This window comes from Rhinoderma darwinii, assembly GCF_050947455.1.
Source record: "Rhinoderma darwinii isolate aRhiDar2 chromosome 5 unlocalized genomic scaffold, aRhiDar2.hap1 SUPER_5_unloc_36, whole genome shotgun sequence".
NCBI classification, from domain to species: domain Eukaryota; kingdom Metazoa; phylum Chordata; class Amphibia; order Anura; family Rhinodermatidae; genus Rhinoderma; species Rhinoderma darwinii.
In genome coordinates, this window is record NW_027461794.1 from 539662 (window position 1) to 553265 (window position 13604).

The window sequence follows — 13604 nt, forward strand, 5'->3', positions numbered from 1 at the left end:
GGGAGTCCAGGTAATTGAACACGCTTTTGAAGTAACCAAACTCGTAGTGATTAAAATGTATTCCCCATACGTGAAAGATCAGGAAGTGGCGGCGTTTCTTGCTGCATACTTTAAGAACGTTAAGCTGCTGGGGAGAGTTATGAACGAGTGCGGTGTGTGGACCGTCAAATGGAAATTTATTGTTACGCTAATAAAGGACCCCTCCACCCAAGAAACGAAGCTACCACCTGCTCGTTTTAAACTTGGGAATGTGAATGGCGACCTCTATTTCTCAGGAATGCCAAACTTCTGCAGGGCCTGCGGTACCTATGGACATACCAGTTTTAACTGCGATGTCACCTGCAGGAACTGTGGAAGTAAACAACACACAATGAGGGAATGTACAGAAGAGAAAAAATGCAATTTTTGTCAAAAAACTGGTCATCTTTATTATGCTTGTCCACATAGGTACCGAGGCGAAGAAGATGAGCAACCCGAGGTGCCCCCACGTGCTCCACCAGCAGAGCAGTCCCGTCCTCAAGGAGGAGAGCAAGCTGTTGCGGCGAAAGAGCAGAGAGGTACCTGGGCTTCAAGGGTACGGCCAGCCGAAGCCAAAACAGGTGCCTCTCAGCCAGCGACCTCAGGGGATAAAAATGAGCCCAGCGCGAAGGAAAAACGGCAGGCCAAGAGGAAGGCAGAAAAGGAGCAGGCCATCGATGAACCTGTGGCATCCCAGACGGCTGGTTGCTCAGGCGGTGCCGGGCCTGCTCCTAATCCTGGGTCTCTAGAGACCGACTCGGAAGGAGAAGACTGGGTACAGGTGGGTCCCCGTAAAAAGGGGAAGCAAGAACGTGCCAGTAGGAGGGAGACAGGGGAGGAGCAGATGGATACGTCCGTGCGGAAAGATGTGGCTCCTCCTGGGACCCCCTCCTCGCCTGCACTGGTGAGGAGGACGGGCACTGCTCCCTCCGTATTATCGGACACCCCGCCATGCGCACAACCTCCCCCTCTAGACCGGCCTTCACGGGCCCAGGGGGGAGAGGCGGGGCCCTTGGGGGACCCACCAGACATGGACCCAGTCGGTCAACCGAGAGAGACCCAGGTGAGGCTGTGCGAGTCTGGGCTCCCCGTGTACGAGGTGAGTGTTGCTGGCTCAGCTCTCAGCGACAGTAGTTCTTCTCCTGCCTCGTCCCTCTTTTCAGTTGAGTCGGATGAGGGCGGGGCCATGAGTTCAAGTGAGGTTTCGGGTATTGCTGGTGGAGGAGCAATCTGATTTTAAGTACGCCTATTATTTATTATTTTAAAATCAGAATTTTGCTTTTACTCTCCACGATGTCTGAGCTCATGGGAATCTCCCTCAACGTGAGGGGCGCCAAGTCAAAAGTGAGAAGGGTTGCTCTCTTCAATTTTTTATCTTGCCTGGCAGCCTCTGTATTTTTCCTGCAGGAGTGCGGCATTCCCCATACAATGAGATATGAAAATTACAAAAAGGATTGGAAGTATGGTCCATCCGTCTGGTCTGGATCCAACGAGTCCAGATCAGCAGGGGTCGCCATTCTTTTTAAGGGAAACGTTTTAATTGATTTTATTCAAGAAATCTTACCAGGACGTATTTTAATGGTTAAAGCTTTTATTGATGGTGTAAAGTGGCAGTTTTTAAATTTTTACGGATCACCAGAAAAGAACGAAAGAGCGAGGATGCTGGAGATTTTACCGCTTTTTATCAACACATCTGAGCCTTTTATCCTCGCAGGTGATTTTAATTGTATCCTGAGAGGAGAACGCCGGCTTACCAACAGTACAAGTAGGAACTATGACAAGACCTCTGGACTGCTCAAGGATATCGTGACTGATTTTAAATTAAAAGACATATACAAAGAATGTAACAGGAGCAGTCCAGAGGAAGCCGGCGTTACCTGGAGCAACGCCACCTGTAGCTCCAGGATTGATTTTATCTTTTGTTCTGAAAATTTACTGCCTTTTAATTGTGAAGTTTTAACCAATGTGTTTTCAGATCACAGGCTTTTATCTTTTAAAGTAAAGCATGATCTTAATAATATTGTATGTAAAAAGTCCTGGAAGATGAATGTTTCCCTTTTAGACGATCCACAGGTTTTAGCAGATTTTATTGAATTTTACCAAGAAAGCAGGCGGGTAAGAGATACACGTACTCCCATCAGTGCATGGTGGGAGAAAATGAAAAAGAAAATTAAAGATTTTTTTATTAAGAAAAGCGTGGCGAAAGCCAAAGAGAAATACGCTTTTTTTAAAATTCTCAATACCCGTCTGCAGACCCTGTACAAAATGCAAGATCATGACATAGACGTTAAAGATGACATCACCAATTTGAAAAAGGAGATAGCCCAGTGCCTGGAGCAGAAAGGTAAAGAGATTATATTCCGTTCAAAAATACAACATGTGGAGGAGAACGAGACCTGCTCCAGGTACTTTTTTAAGAAAATAAATAACAAAAAGGCAATTATCAAAAATATAGAAGGGGTGTCAGATGTACAGGGTCTTTTAAGTAAAGTTCATGAGTTTTACACTGACCTTTTTAATGTTAAGACTGTGGATCATAATTTTATGCGTGACTCACTGAAGGAGATTACTACTGTTTTAGACCCTGTCTCCCAGAATTTTTTATTACAGGAGCTGACGGAGCAGGAGGTTTTAGAAACTGTCAAAAGTTTTAAAACAGGGAAAGTTCCCGGACCGGACGGTATACCCAGTGAGTTTTATGTAAAATTTTATGACATTTTAAAAGAGGATCTTTTTAACCTTTTTTCTGATGTTTTTAATTCCAAGATGCTGCCTAAGTCCTGGCGGAAGGGTGAGGTCTCCCTGCTGTATAAGACGGGTGACATCGCAGTTTTAAAGAATTGGAGACCAATAACCCTTCTAAATAGCGACTATAAAATTATGGCTAAAATATGTGCAAATAGATTAAAAGCCATAATACCCCACATTATACACTCTGACCAGGTGTGTGGGGTGCCAGGCCGCAGCATCTGGGATAATTTAAACCTAATAAAAGACGTGATTGAGGACACGAGGTCTAGAAAAGGTAAACTAGCCATTTTATCTATAGACTTTGAGAAGGCGTTCGACCGTGTCTCTCATTTTTATCTTTTTAAGGTTTTAGAACGTATGGGTATACCTGAAGGTTTTTTATTATCTATTAAAGCCTTTTACAGAGAATGCACCAGCAAAATTTTAGTGAATGGTTTTAAGACACAGGACATATTTTTAAACTCTGGGGTGAAGCAGGGGTGTCCCTTGTCCCCACTGCTTTTTATATGTGCATTGGAGCCTCTGTTATGCGCAATTCGCCGCGATAAGTGTATCCGTGGAGTCCCCCTGCCCGGGGGAGGCGGCGTAGAGGCCAAAGCAGTGGGGTACATGGATGATGTGGCGGTTTTATGTAGGGACGCCCTGTCGCTTCAGAGAACCCTTAGGCAAATCGAGTTTTATTGCTGTGCTTCCGGTTTTAAGGTAAACTTCAGCAAGAGTAATATTTTAAACATAGGAAGCATGGCTCTTAGAGATATACCGGTTCCTGTGTCTGATAATATTAAAATTTTAGGTGTCTCCTTCAGTGAGTACGACAATGGTTTTATCAGTTGGGACATGGTGGCGCAGAAGGTAAATCAAAAAATATGCATGTGGAACATGAGGAAGCTTACCATGGAGGGAAAAATTTTAATAATTAAAATGATAATTTTACCTTTGCTTTTATACTTAAGCATGGTTTTCCCTCCTCCCACGGTTTTATTAAGAAAAATTACTAAAGCTTGTTTTACCTTCTTTTGGAGTTCCAGAATGGAGAAACTTAAACGTGAGACGGTAATGAAAATCAAACCAAAGGGTGGCAAAGACTTTCCAGATTTTAATAGGTTTCTTTTAATCAAGTACTTTTGTTTCTGTCTTAATTCTCTTTTTAAACAACATCATTGGTCTTATTTTCTACGTTTTAATACTGGGTTTTTTATGCGAAGGATGGGGTGGTTTGAAATTGTTTTAACCTCACCTTATGCTTTTAATCTACCAGCAAATTACGTGATTTTAGAGAAAATAGTGGCCTTGTTTAATTTTAAAGGGAAAAATTTTAATGACATGATAAACAGTAAGAAACTTATAAAAGACATAAGAGGAAATGAAGTCGTCACTAATATTGAAAATTTTAATAATGAACGCTGTGCTTTTATCTTCAAAATGGTTAATGTGTTTTATCTTTTTAATACACAGATGGACCTGGCCTGGAGCTGCGTTCATCAATGTCTTCCATGCCGGGCATTCCAATTCAGGAGAGGATTCACGAGGTCTGCTATCTGTCCGAGGGAAGGCTGCCAGGCTGAGGAGACCGTGCGTCATATTTTTTGGAGTTGCGATTTTACTAAACATATTTGGATAAAGATATTCCCTCTAATGAAGAAGATGGCAGACCTAAAGGACTTGAGTTACGAAATGATTTTATATGGACTCTTTGGATGCCCAACCGCGAACCAAAAGACTATTGCATGGAAGACGATGAACTGCGTAAAAGAAGCTCTGTGGAAGGCCAGGAACATCCTGATTTTTAAGCACGATGTTTTATCTGTTGACGATGTTTTAGGTCTTTGTTTTAGCGAGATGTACATTTATTATTTATTAGATAAAAAAAGAAATGCCACCCTTTCAAATAAATGGTTTGTAAAAGAATGGAACTCCAATATATAAGAATTTGCCACCATGTCCCCTTTTATGTGTTTTTATGTAAATTGATTTTATTACTGTAATTCATTGTAAAAAAGCTGTAATTTATTGTAAATGTTTTTGAATTTTAAGTAATAAATCATTGACACCCCCGCGAGGGGGTAGCCAACTGAAAAAAAAAAAATCTGTTCTTATCAGTTTAATATCTGATACGTCCCCTATCTGGGGACCATATATTAAATGGATTTTTAGAACAGGGAGATGGAAATAGAGCTTGCTCTGTCCACTCCACGCATTGACCTGGTATTGCAGTATTTCCAGGACCGGTGCACCCTTCCCTTATGTGTTGACTAAAATCAGATTCCAAAAGTGCTATTTGTGTTTGCTATTGTTTTTGTCTTTCTGATGGGATCTCCCCTTTTAATCCCATTATTTCAACACCTGTTGGACAATGCATTTGTACAGTCATGTGTGATAATGAGCTCATTTATTAAATGCAATTAATTAATACATTGCCACCTCTTGTTGTGTGTGTGTCTTCTGTGTTTCTGTGTTTCCGGCATTTCACATTGGAACAGCTCATTCACCTTCCTTGTCTTCTCTCCGCCCTCCCTCCTAGGTAGGTTAAAGAGCTGCACCTGAGCCAGCCACTGATTGATGCAGCAACACAGTCAACTAGTGGAGTGGAGTGGAGTAGGGGAACAGCAAACAGCCATTAAAGCAGCCAGCCGCCTACCCGCCACAATGGACCTACCTGTGTACACTAGATGGATGTGATGGAATGTACTGCCGTCCCAACATTTCCAAGAAGAAGTAAGAATTGCAGTTGCAACAAACCCTTGCTTGCCTACAAAGAGAGCAGCAATTTGGATTTGTTACTATGTTACCTAGAAGAATAAAATAACAAACTGTGCAAGGATGGAGGTTGTAGGAGCAAGGAGAACAAGTTGTCTGTAAAGTTGGTGGATGCCTATTTTCCATTTTGCAGTCCCTTGTCTCCCTCTTGTGGCCTCCTGGAGGCAACTAGCTGTGCAAAAAAAAGACAGCCTGGCGGCCGGCTGTTGCAGTGTTGCCCTCTCAGGCAACACTGAGTGACTGACTGAGCCGCACCGTCTTATATAAAGTTCAGACGGAACTTTGCACGTGTCATAGTGGAGCCCTCAGGATTCCAGAGCCAGCTTTCTGACATCATAATGGGGCCTGCCTCAGAGATAGATAAAAGCCTGGGCCCAGGCAGTGTTGGTCAGTGCTGCTCAGCAGGCAGCACTGGACTGGACTGGACTGGATTACAGCTGATACAAGGTGTGAAGGAACAAGGGGTGGCTGTGGGCATGCACTTGCTGCCGCTGCCAGTGTTTATCTGCATGGCAGGAGGGCATTTGGGCGTTGCCAGGAAGGCGTTTTTATGTAGATTCCTCCTCTTTCAGCACTGCATTGTGGTGCAAGCAAAAGAAGCAAATCCTGTGTAGCTTCCTCTCCGGCCTTTATTCACCTCCCTCCCGCTTAGTAGCTGTAAATGTGTGTGAGCCTGCAGGGCCCCATGGAATTGCCTAGGAGTAGGCTGAATCAATCGCTGCAAGGGGTGAACAGCAGTATGGGACAGGCTCGGGCAAGGCAAGGGCCGCTCGGGTTATCGCTTCTCGGCCTTTTGGCTAAGATCAAGTGTAGTATCTGTTCTTATCAGTTTAATATCTGATACGTCCCCTATCTGGGGACCATATATTAAATGGATTTTTAGAACAGGGAGATGGAAATAGAGCTTGCTCTGTCCACTCCACGCATTGACCTGGTATTGCAGTATTTCCAGGACCGGTGCACCCTTCCCTTATGTGTTGACTAAAATCAGATTCCAAAAGTGCTATTTGTGTTTGCTATTGTTTTTGTCTTTCTGATGGGATCTCCCCTTTTAATCCCATTATTTCAACACCTGTTGGACAATGCATTTGTACAGTCATGTGTGATAATGAGCTCATTTATTAAATGCAATTAATTAATACATTGCCACCTCTTGTTGTGTGTGTGTGTGTGTGTGTGTGTGTGTGTGTGTGTGTGTGTGTGTGTGTGTGTGTGTGTGTGTGTGTGTCTTCTGTGTTTCTGTGTTTCCGGCATTTCACATTGGAACAGCTCATTCACCTTCCTTGTCTTCTCTCCGCCCTCCCTTTTAGGTAGGTTAAAGAGCTGCACCTGAGCCAGCCACTGATTGATTGATGCAGCACCACAGTCAAATAGTGGAGTGGAGTAGGGGGAACAGCAAACAGCCATTAAAGCAGCCCGCCCGCCACAATGGACCTACCTGTGTACACTAGATGGATGTGATGGAATGTACTGTCGTCCCTACATTTCCAAGAAGAAGTAAGAATTGCAGTTGCAACAAACCCTTGCTTGCCTACAAAGAGAGCAGCAATTTGGATTTGTTACTATGTTACCTGGAAGAATAACAAACTGTGCAAGGATGGAGGTTGTAGGAGCAAAGAGAAGTTGTCTGTAAAGTTGGTGGATGCCTATTTTCCATTTTGCAGTCCCTTGTCTCCCTCTTGTGGCCTCCTGGAGGCAAATAAATGTGCAAAAAAAAGACAGCCTGGCGGCCGGCTGTTGCAGTGTTGCCCTCTCAGGCAACACTGAGTGACTGACTGAGCCGCACCGTCTTATATAAAGTTCAGACGGAACTTTGCACGTGTCATAGTGGAGCCCTCAGGATTCCAGAGCCAGCTTTCTGACATCATAATGGGGCCTGCCTCAGAGATAGATAAAAGCCTGGGCCCAGGCAGTGTTGGTCAGTGCTGCTCAGCAGGCAGCACTGGACTGGACTGGACTGGATTACAGCTGATACAAGGTGTGAAGGAACAAGGGGTGGCTGTGGGCATGCACTTGCTGCCGCTGCCAGTGTTTATCTGCATGGCAGGAGGGCATTTGGGCGTTGCCAGGAAGGCGTTTTTATGTAGATTCCTCCTCTTTCAGCACTGCATTGTGGTGCAAGCAAAAGAAGCAAATCCTGTGTAGCTTCCTCTCCGGCCTTTATTCACCTCCCTCCCGCTTAGTAGCTGTAAATGTGTGTGAGCCTGCAGGGCCCCATGGAATTGCCTAGGAGTAGGCTGAATCAATCGCTGCAAGGGGTGAACAGCAGTATGGGACAGGCTCGGGCAAGGCAAGGGCCGCTCGGGTTATCGCTTCTCGGCCTTTTGGCTAAGATCAAGTGTAGTATCTGTTCTTATCAGTTTAATATCTGATACGTCCCCTATCTGGGGACCATATATTAAATGGATTTTTAGAACAGGGAGATGGAAATAGAGCTTGCTCTGTCCACTCCACGCATTGACCTGGTATTGCAGTATTTCCAGGACCGGTGCACCCTTCCCTTATGTGTTGACTAAAATCAGATTCCAAAAGTGCTATTTGTGTTTGCTATTGTTTTTGTCTTTCTGATGGGATCTCCCCTTTTAATCCCATTATTTCAACACCTGTTGGACAATGCATTTGTACAGTCATGTGTGATAATGAGCTCATTTATTAAATGCAATTAATTAATACATTGCCACCTCTTGTTGTGTGTGTGTGTGTGTGTGTGTGTGTGTGTGTGTGTGTGTGTGTGTGTGTGTGTGTGTGTGTGTGTGTGTCTTCTGTGTTTCTGTGTTTCCGGCATTTCACATTGGAACAGCTCATTCACCTTCCTTGTCTTCTCTCCGCCCTCCCTTTTAGGTAGGTTAAAGAGCTGCACCTGAGCCAGCCACTGATTGATTGATGCAGCACCACAGTCAAATAGTGGAGTGGAGTAGGGGGAACAGCAAACAGCCATTAAAGCAGCCCGCCCGCCACAATGGACCTACCTGTGTACACTAGATGGATGTGATGGAATGTACTGTCGTCCCTACATTTCCAAGAAGAAGTAAGAATTGCAGTTGCAACAAACCCTTGCTTGCCTACAAAGAGAGCAGCAATTTGGATTTGTTACTATGTTACCTGGAAGAATAACAAACTGTGCAAGGATGGAGGTTGTAGGAGCAAAGAGAAGTTGTCTGTAAAGTTGGTGGATGCCTATTTTCCATTTTGCAGTCCCTTGTCTCCCTCTTGTGGCCTCCTGGAGGCAAATAAATGTGCAAAAAAAAGACAGCCTGGCGGCCGGCTGTTGCAGTGTTGCCCTCTCAGGCAACACTGAGTGACTGACTGAGCCGCACCGTCTTATATAAAGTTCAGACGGAACTTTGCACGTGTCATAGTGGAGCCCTCAGGATTCCAGAGCCAGCTTTCTGACATCATAATGGGGCCTGCCTCAGAGATAGATAAAAGCCTGGGCCCAGGCAGTGTTGGTCAGTGCTGCTCAGCAGGCAGCACTGGACTGGACTGGACTGGATTACAGCTGATACAAGGTGTGAAGGAACAAGGGGTGGCTGTGGGCATGCACTTGCTGCCGCTGCCAGTGTTTATCTGCATGGCAGGAGGGCATTTGGGCGTTGCCAGGAAGGCGTTTTTATGTAGATTCCTCCTCTTTCAGCACTGCATTGTGGTGCAAGCAAAAGAAGCAAATCCTGTGTAGCTTCCTCTCCGGCCTTTATTCACCTCCCTCCCGCTTAGTAGCTGTAAATGTGTGTGAGCCTGCAGGGCCCCATGGAATTGCCTAGGAGTAGGCTGAATCAATCGCTGCAAGGGGTGAACAGCAGTATGGGACAGGCTCGGGCAAGGCAAGGGCCGCTCGGGTTATCGCTTCTCGGCCTTTTGGCTAAGATCAAGTGTAGTATCTGTTCTTATCAGTTTAATATCTGATACGTCCCCTATCTGGGGACCATATATTAAATGGATTTTTAGAACAGGGAGATGGAAATAGAGCTTGCTCTGTCCACTCCACGCATTGACCTGGTATTGCAGTATTTCCAGGACCGGTGCACCCTTCCCTTATGTGTTGACTAAAATCAGATTCCAAAAGTGCTATTTGTGTTTGCTATTGTTTTTGTCTTTCTGATGGGATCTCCCCTTTTAATCCCATTATTTCAACACCTGTTGGACAATGCATTTGTACAGTCATGTGTGATAATGAGCTCATTTATTAAATGCAATTAATTAATACATTGCCACCTCTTGTTGTGTGTGTGTCTTCTGTGTTTCTGTGTTTCCGGCATTTCACATTGGAACAGCTCATTCACCTTCCTTGTCTTCTCTCCGCCCTCCCTCCTAGGTAGGTTAAAGAGCTGCACCTGAGCCAGCCACTGATTGATGCAGCAACACAGTCAACTAGTGGAGTGGAGTGGAGTAGGGGAACAGCAAACAGCCATTAAAGCAGCCAGCCGCCTACCCGCCACAATGGACCTACCTGTGTACACTAGATGGATGTGATGGAATGTACTGCCGTCCCAACATTTCCAAGAAGAAGTAAGAATTGCAGTTGCAACAAACCCTTGCTTGCCTACAAAGAGAGCAGCAATTTGGATTTGTTACTATGTTACCTAGAAGAATAAAATAACAAACTGTGCAAGGATGGAGGTTGTAGGAGCAAGGAGAACAAGTTGTCTGTAAAGTTGGTGGATGCCTATTTTCCATTTTGCAGTCCCTTGTCTCCCTCTTGTGGCCTCCTGGAGGCAACTAGCTGTGCAAAAAAAAGACAGCCTGGCGGCCGGCTGTTGCAGTGTTGCCCTCTCAGGCAACACTGAGTGACTGACTGAGCCGCACCGTCTTATATAAAGTTCAGACGGAACTTTGCACGTGTCATAGTGGAGCCCTCAGGATTCCAGAGCCAGCTTTCTGACATCATAATGGGGCCTGCCTCAGAGATAGATAAAAGCCTGGGCCCAGGCAGTGTTGGTCAGTGCTGCTCAGCAGGCAGCACTGGACTGGACTGGACTGGATTACAGCTGATACAAGGTGTGAAGGAACAAGGGGTGGCTGTGGGCATGCACTTGCTGCCGCTGCCAGTGTTTATCTGCATGGCAGGAGGGCATTTGGGCGTTGCCAGGAAGGCGTTTTTATGTAGATTCCTCCTCTTTCAGCACTGCATTGTGGTGCAAGCAAAAGAAGCAAATCCTGTGTAGCTTCCTCTCCGGCCTTTATTCACCTCCCTCCCGCTTAGTAGCTGTAAATGTGTGTGAGCCTGCAGGGCCCCATGGAATTGCCTAGGAGTAGGCTGAATCAATCGCTGCAAGGGGTGAACAGCAGTATGGGACAGGCTCGGGCAAGGCAAGGGCCGCTCGGGTTATCGCTTCTCGGCCTTTTGGCTAAGATAGTGGATCGAACTTCACTGGCTGGTGATATGGAGGCTCAGGGGATCCGAAATACCATCCGCTTCCTGGTAAAGCCAGACTGCAACCGAAGATATGAGCTTGGACCTTTCGTTCAGACCGTCCTTTTCAGGATGCTGAAACTCAGAGCGACTGACATTTTCTGCCTTCAAGACAGTGCTGCCCAAGGCTTTTTCGATGTCTCTTTTGAGACAAACGGACAATGCCTGACTGTCTTTGAAAAAAGCAAAAAGCTGCTAACTGAGCCGGAGCTGACGGATTTCCTCTTGATACCGCTGTTCCAGATGGATGAGAAGCCGATTACCCTCCACCTCTTCAACCCCTTCACGGAGCTGGCGCATGTGGTGGCCTTCCTGCAGCGATACTGTAGCAGCGTCAGAGGAGGCAACAAGCTGAGGAACGTCTTCGGGATCCCCAACGGCAAGCTTCGTTTCTGGGTGAGATTTCGTCCAGACCCTGAGGGAATCGGTGGAGTTTGTCACCCTCCTGCCTCCTTCTCCCTTGGAGGAAACAGAGGATATCTGGTCTACCCAGGCCAGCCCAAGTACTGCAGGCAGTGTCTCAACTTCGGGCACACCAAGGAGTCCTGCCCGACTGGTCGCTGCTGCCGGAACTGTGGAAGCGCGAGCCATGATGCTGGGCACTGTTCCCAACCTCGCACCTGTGACCTGTGTGGCTCCAAAGAACATTTGGTGCGAGCCTGCCCCAGAGGAATGATGACGAATCGTAGCTACGCTGATGCCGCCCGATCGGGACGAGGGCCCATCTTCCTGGAGGTCCAGCTGGCAGAGGCAGAGCCTGAGGCACCCGCAAATGAGCTACCTATGGCCCAGGCTCTGACCCTCTTGCCGCCTCTGAATTGTCCTGGCCTGGTGCCAGCTTCTACATCAGATTCTCTGAAGGACTTGCCTGCTGTTTCCCAGACGGATGCTGTTCCAGCTTCTTCTTCGTTGAGCCAGGTTACAGAGCTGCAGAAGCCGGCTGAGGTCTCCCCTGCTCCAAGGGTTGAGGCTCCCTCGCCACAGCACACCGCATCATCTGCTACAGAGATTGAAGAGTTCCTTTCTTCTTTCCAGTCCGACACAGAGGAAAGTGGCATGACCATCGTATGGGCGGATACAGAGCCGGCGGGTATGGACCTCTCTGCACCCACTACCTCTGGGTCTGTGATATCACCTACTCCCCATCAGGATCTAGATCGATCTGTTTTCTCTGTTGTGAAGGCCCGTCGCAAGCCTGGTAAGGACGGAGCAGGCCCTCCAAAGAAAAAGATGATGGACTCCATTGCCAGTCCCAACCGCTACAGTGCCTTATCCTGCTCTTCTGAAGAGGACACGGCTCTTCCGCATCACCAGGACCCGCCTCTAATTTCCCCGTCTTCCGAATTTCTGGACTCCGTTGGCGTTCAACTTCTACAGGAGGTATGTGGCTTTTCCGAAGGCCCTCCTTGACTGGTTTAGTACTTTTTAACTGTATATAGTTTATTCTAATGTTACGGGTGCTTTCCCTAAATGTCAGGGGTATTGCCTCGACAAACAGACGGGCTGCTGTTTTAGACTTTTTACGTACTCAGCCTGTGGACCTGATTTGCCTCCAGGAATGTGCTTTAAATGTTATGCCCTCTAATTTGGAGTGGCAAGCTGGGCCAGCTTACTGGGCTCCTTCAGACTTAACTAGAAATACTGGAGTCGGGGTTCTTCTCAAATCTTCTGTGATAAACTGTTTCCATCATACTGTTTTAATACCAGGTCGGCTTCAGCAACTCGACATGGACTTGTCCGGGACTCCTTTTCGATTATTTAATGTTTATGCCCCTGCAAACAAGGCTGACCGTTTAGAATTTTTTCATAATTTAAAGGTTTTCCTGCCAGGTACTTTACCAACTGTACTTGCAGGAGATTTCAATAGTATCATTGACACTAGAGGGCGCTGTGGTACTACAAATAACTGTAAACTGGACAGCACTGGAACTTTGCTAAATTCTATCTTACAGGATTTCTCCTTAAAGGACATTTGTGCTGTTCCACATCACTCTGACCCTATTTACACCTACTATGCTGATCATGGCAAGGTGAAATCACGCATTGACTTTATGTTTTGCACATCTCATTTTACAGTTATGCAATTTTCCATTGTTAATGTTGGTTTTTCTGACCATGTGGGTTTATTATGTGATGTGTCCTTACAAGGTGCCATTGTGCAAGGCAAGGGGTTTTGGAAACTCAACAACTTACTTTTAGGGGAACCCGATGTTCATAAATTGTTTGAAATGCAATTTAATGTATGGGTTTCAAAGGAAACCTCCTTCGCCTCACCTCTGTTGTGGTGGGATTGGATAAAAGTAAATGTTGCCTCCTTCTTCCAGCGTTACGGCAGAAGTTTGGCCAAGCAGCATAGAAGGCAATATACCAAACTAATCAACAACCTTGTGGTTTTGGGGAAATTACAAAGAGAAGGGATTGATGTTTCTGACGAATTACAAACTGCCAAACAGGCTTTCAATGACACCCTTGCCCGACGGGGTAAAAGCATTATGTTTCGTGCTAAGGTGCAGCATATGGAGGAAAATGAGTGCTGCACCAGGTATTTCTTTAAAAAATCTGTTCGTGTTCATTCTGTGTTCAAAACTGTTTTAGATGACCAAGGCAATGAGGTGCAGGGCCCAGGTGTGGGACCTGTTATATCTAACTTTTACTCTGCATTGTATTC

The 13604-nt window shown here is 46.0% G+C and overlaps 3 non-coding genes and 1 pseudogene across 3 annotated transcripts; all 4 read left to right on the forward strand.

The window, feature by feature from the left end:
- The first annotated feature begins 4807 nt into the window (after positions 1-4807).
- Positions 4808-5008, forward strand: LOC142691263 (U2 spliceosomal RNA; annotated as a pseudogene).
- Positions 5009-6303: 1295 nt separating this feature from the next.
- On the forward strand, positions 6304-6494 carry LOC142691181 (U2 spliceosomal RNA). Its single transcript, XR_012859822.1, has one exon. It is a non-coding gene; the product is annotated as a U2 spliceosomal RNA (small nuclear RNA).
- Positions 6495-7834: 1340 nt separating this feature from the next.
- LOC142691182 (U2 spliceosomal RNA) lies at positions 7835-8025 on the forward strand. The gene has a single exon (XR_012859823.1). It is a non-coding gene; the product is annotated as a U2 spliceosomal RNA (small nuclear RNA).
- Positions 8026-9365: 1340 nt separating this feature from the next.
- LOC142691183 (U2 spliceosomal RNA) lies at positions 9366-9556 on the forward strand. The gene has a single exon (XR_012859824.1). It is a non-coding gene; the product is annotated as a U2 spliceosomal RNA (small nuclear RNA).
- The last annotated feature ends 4048 nt before the right edge of the window (positions 9557-13604 follow it).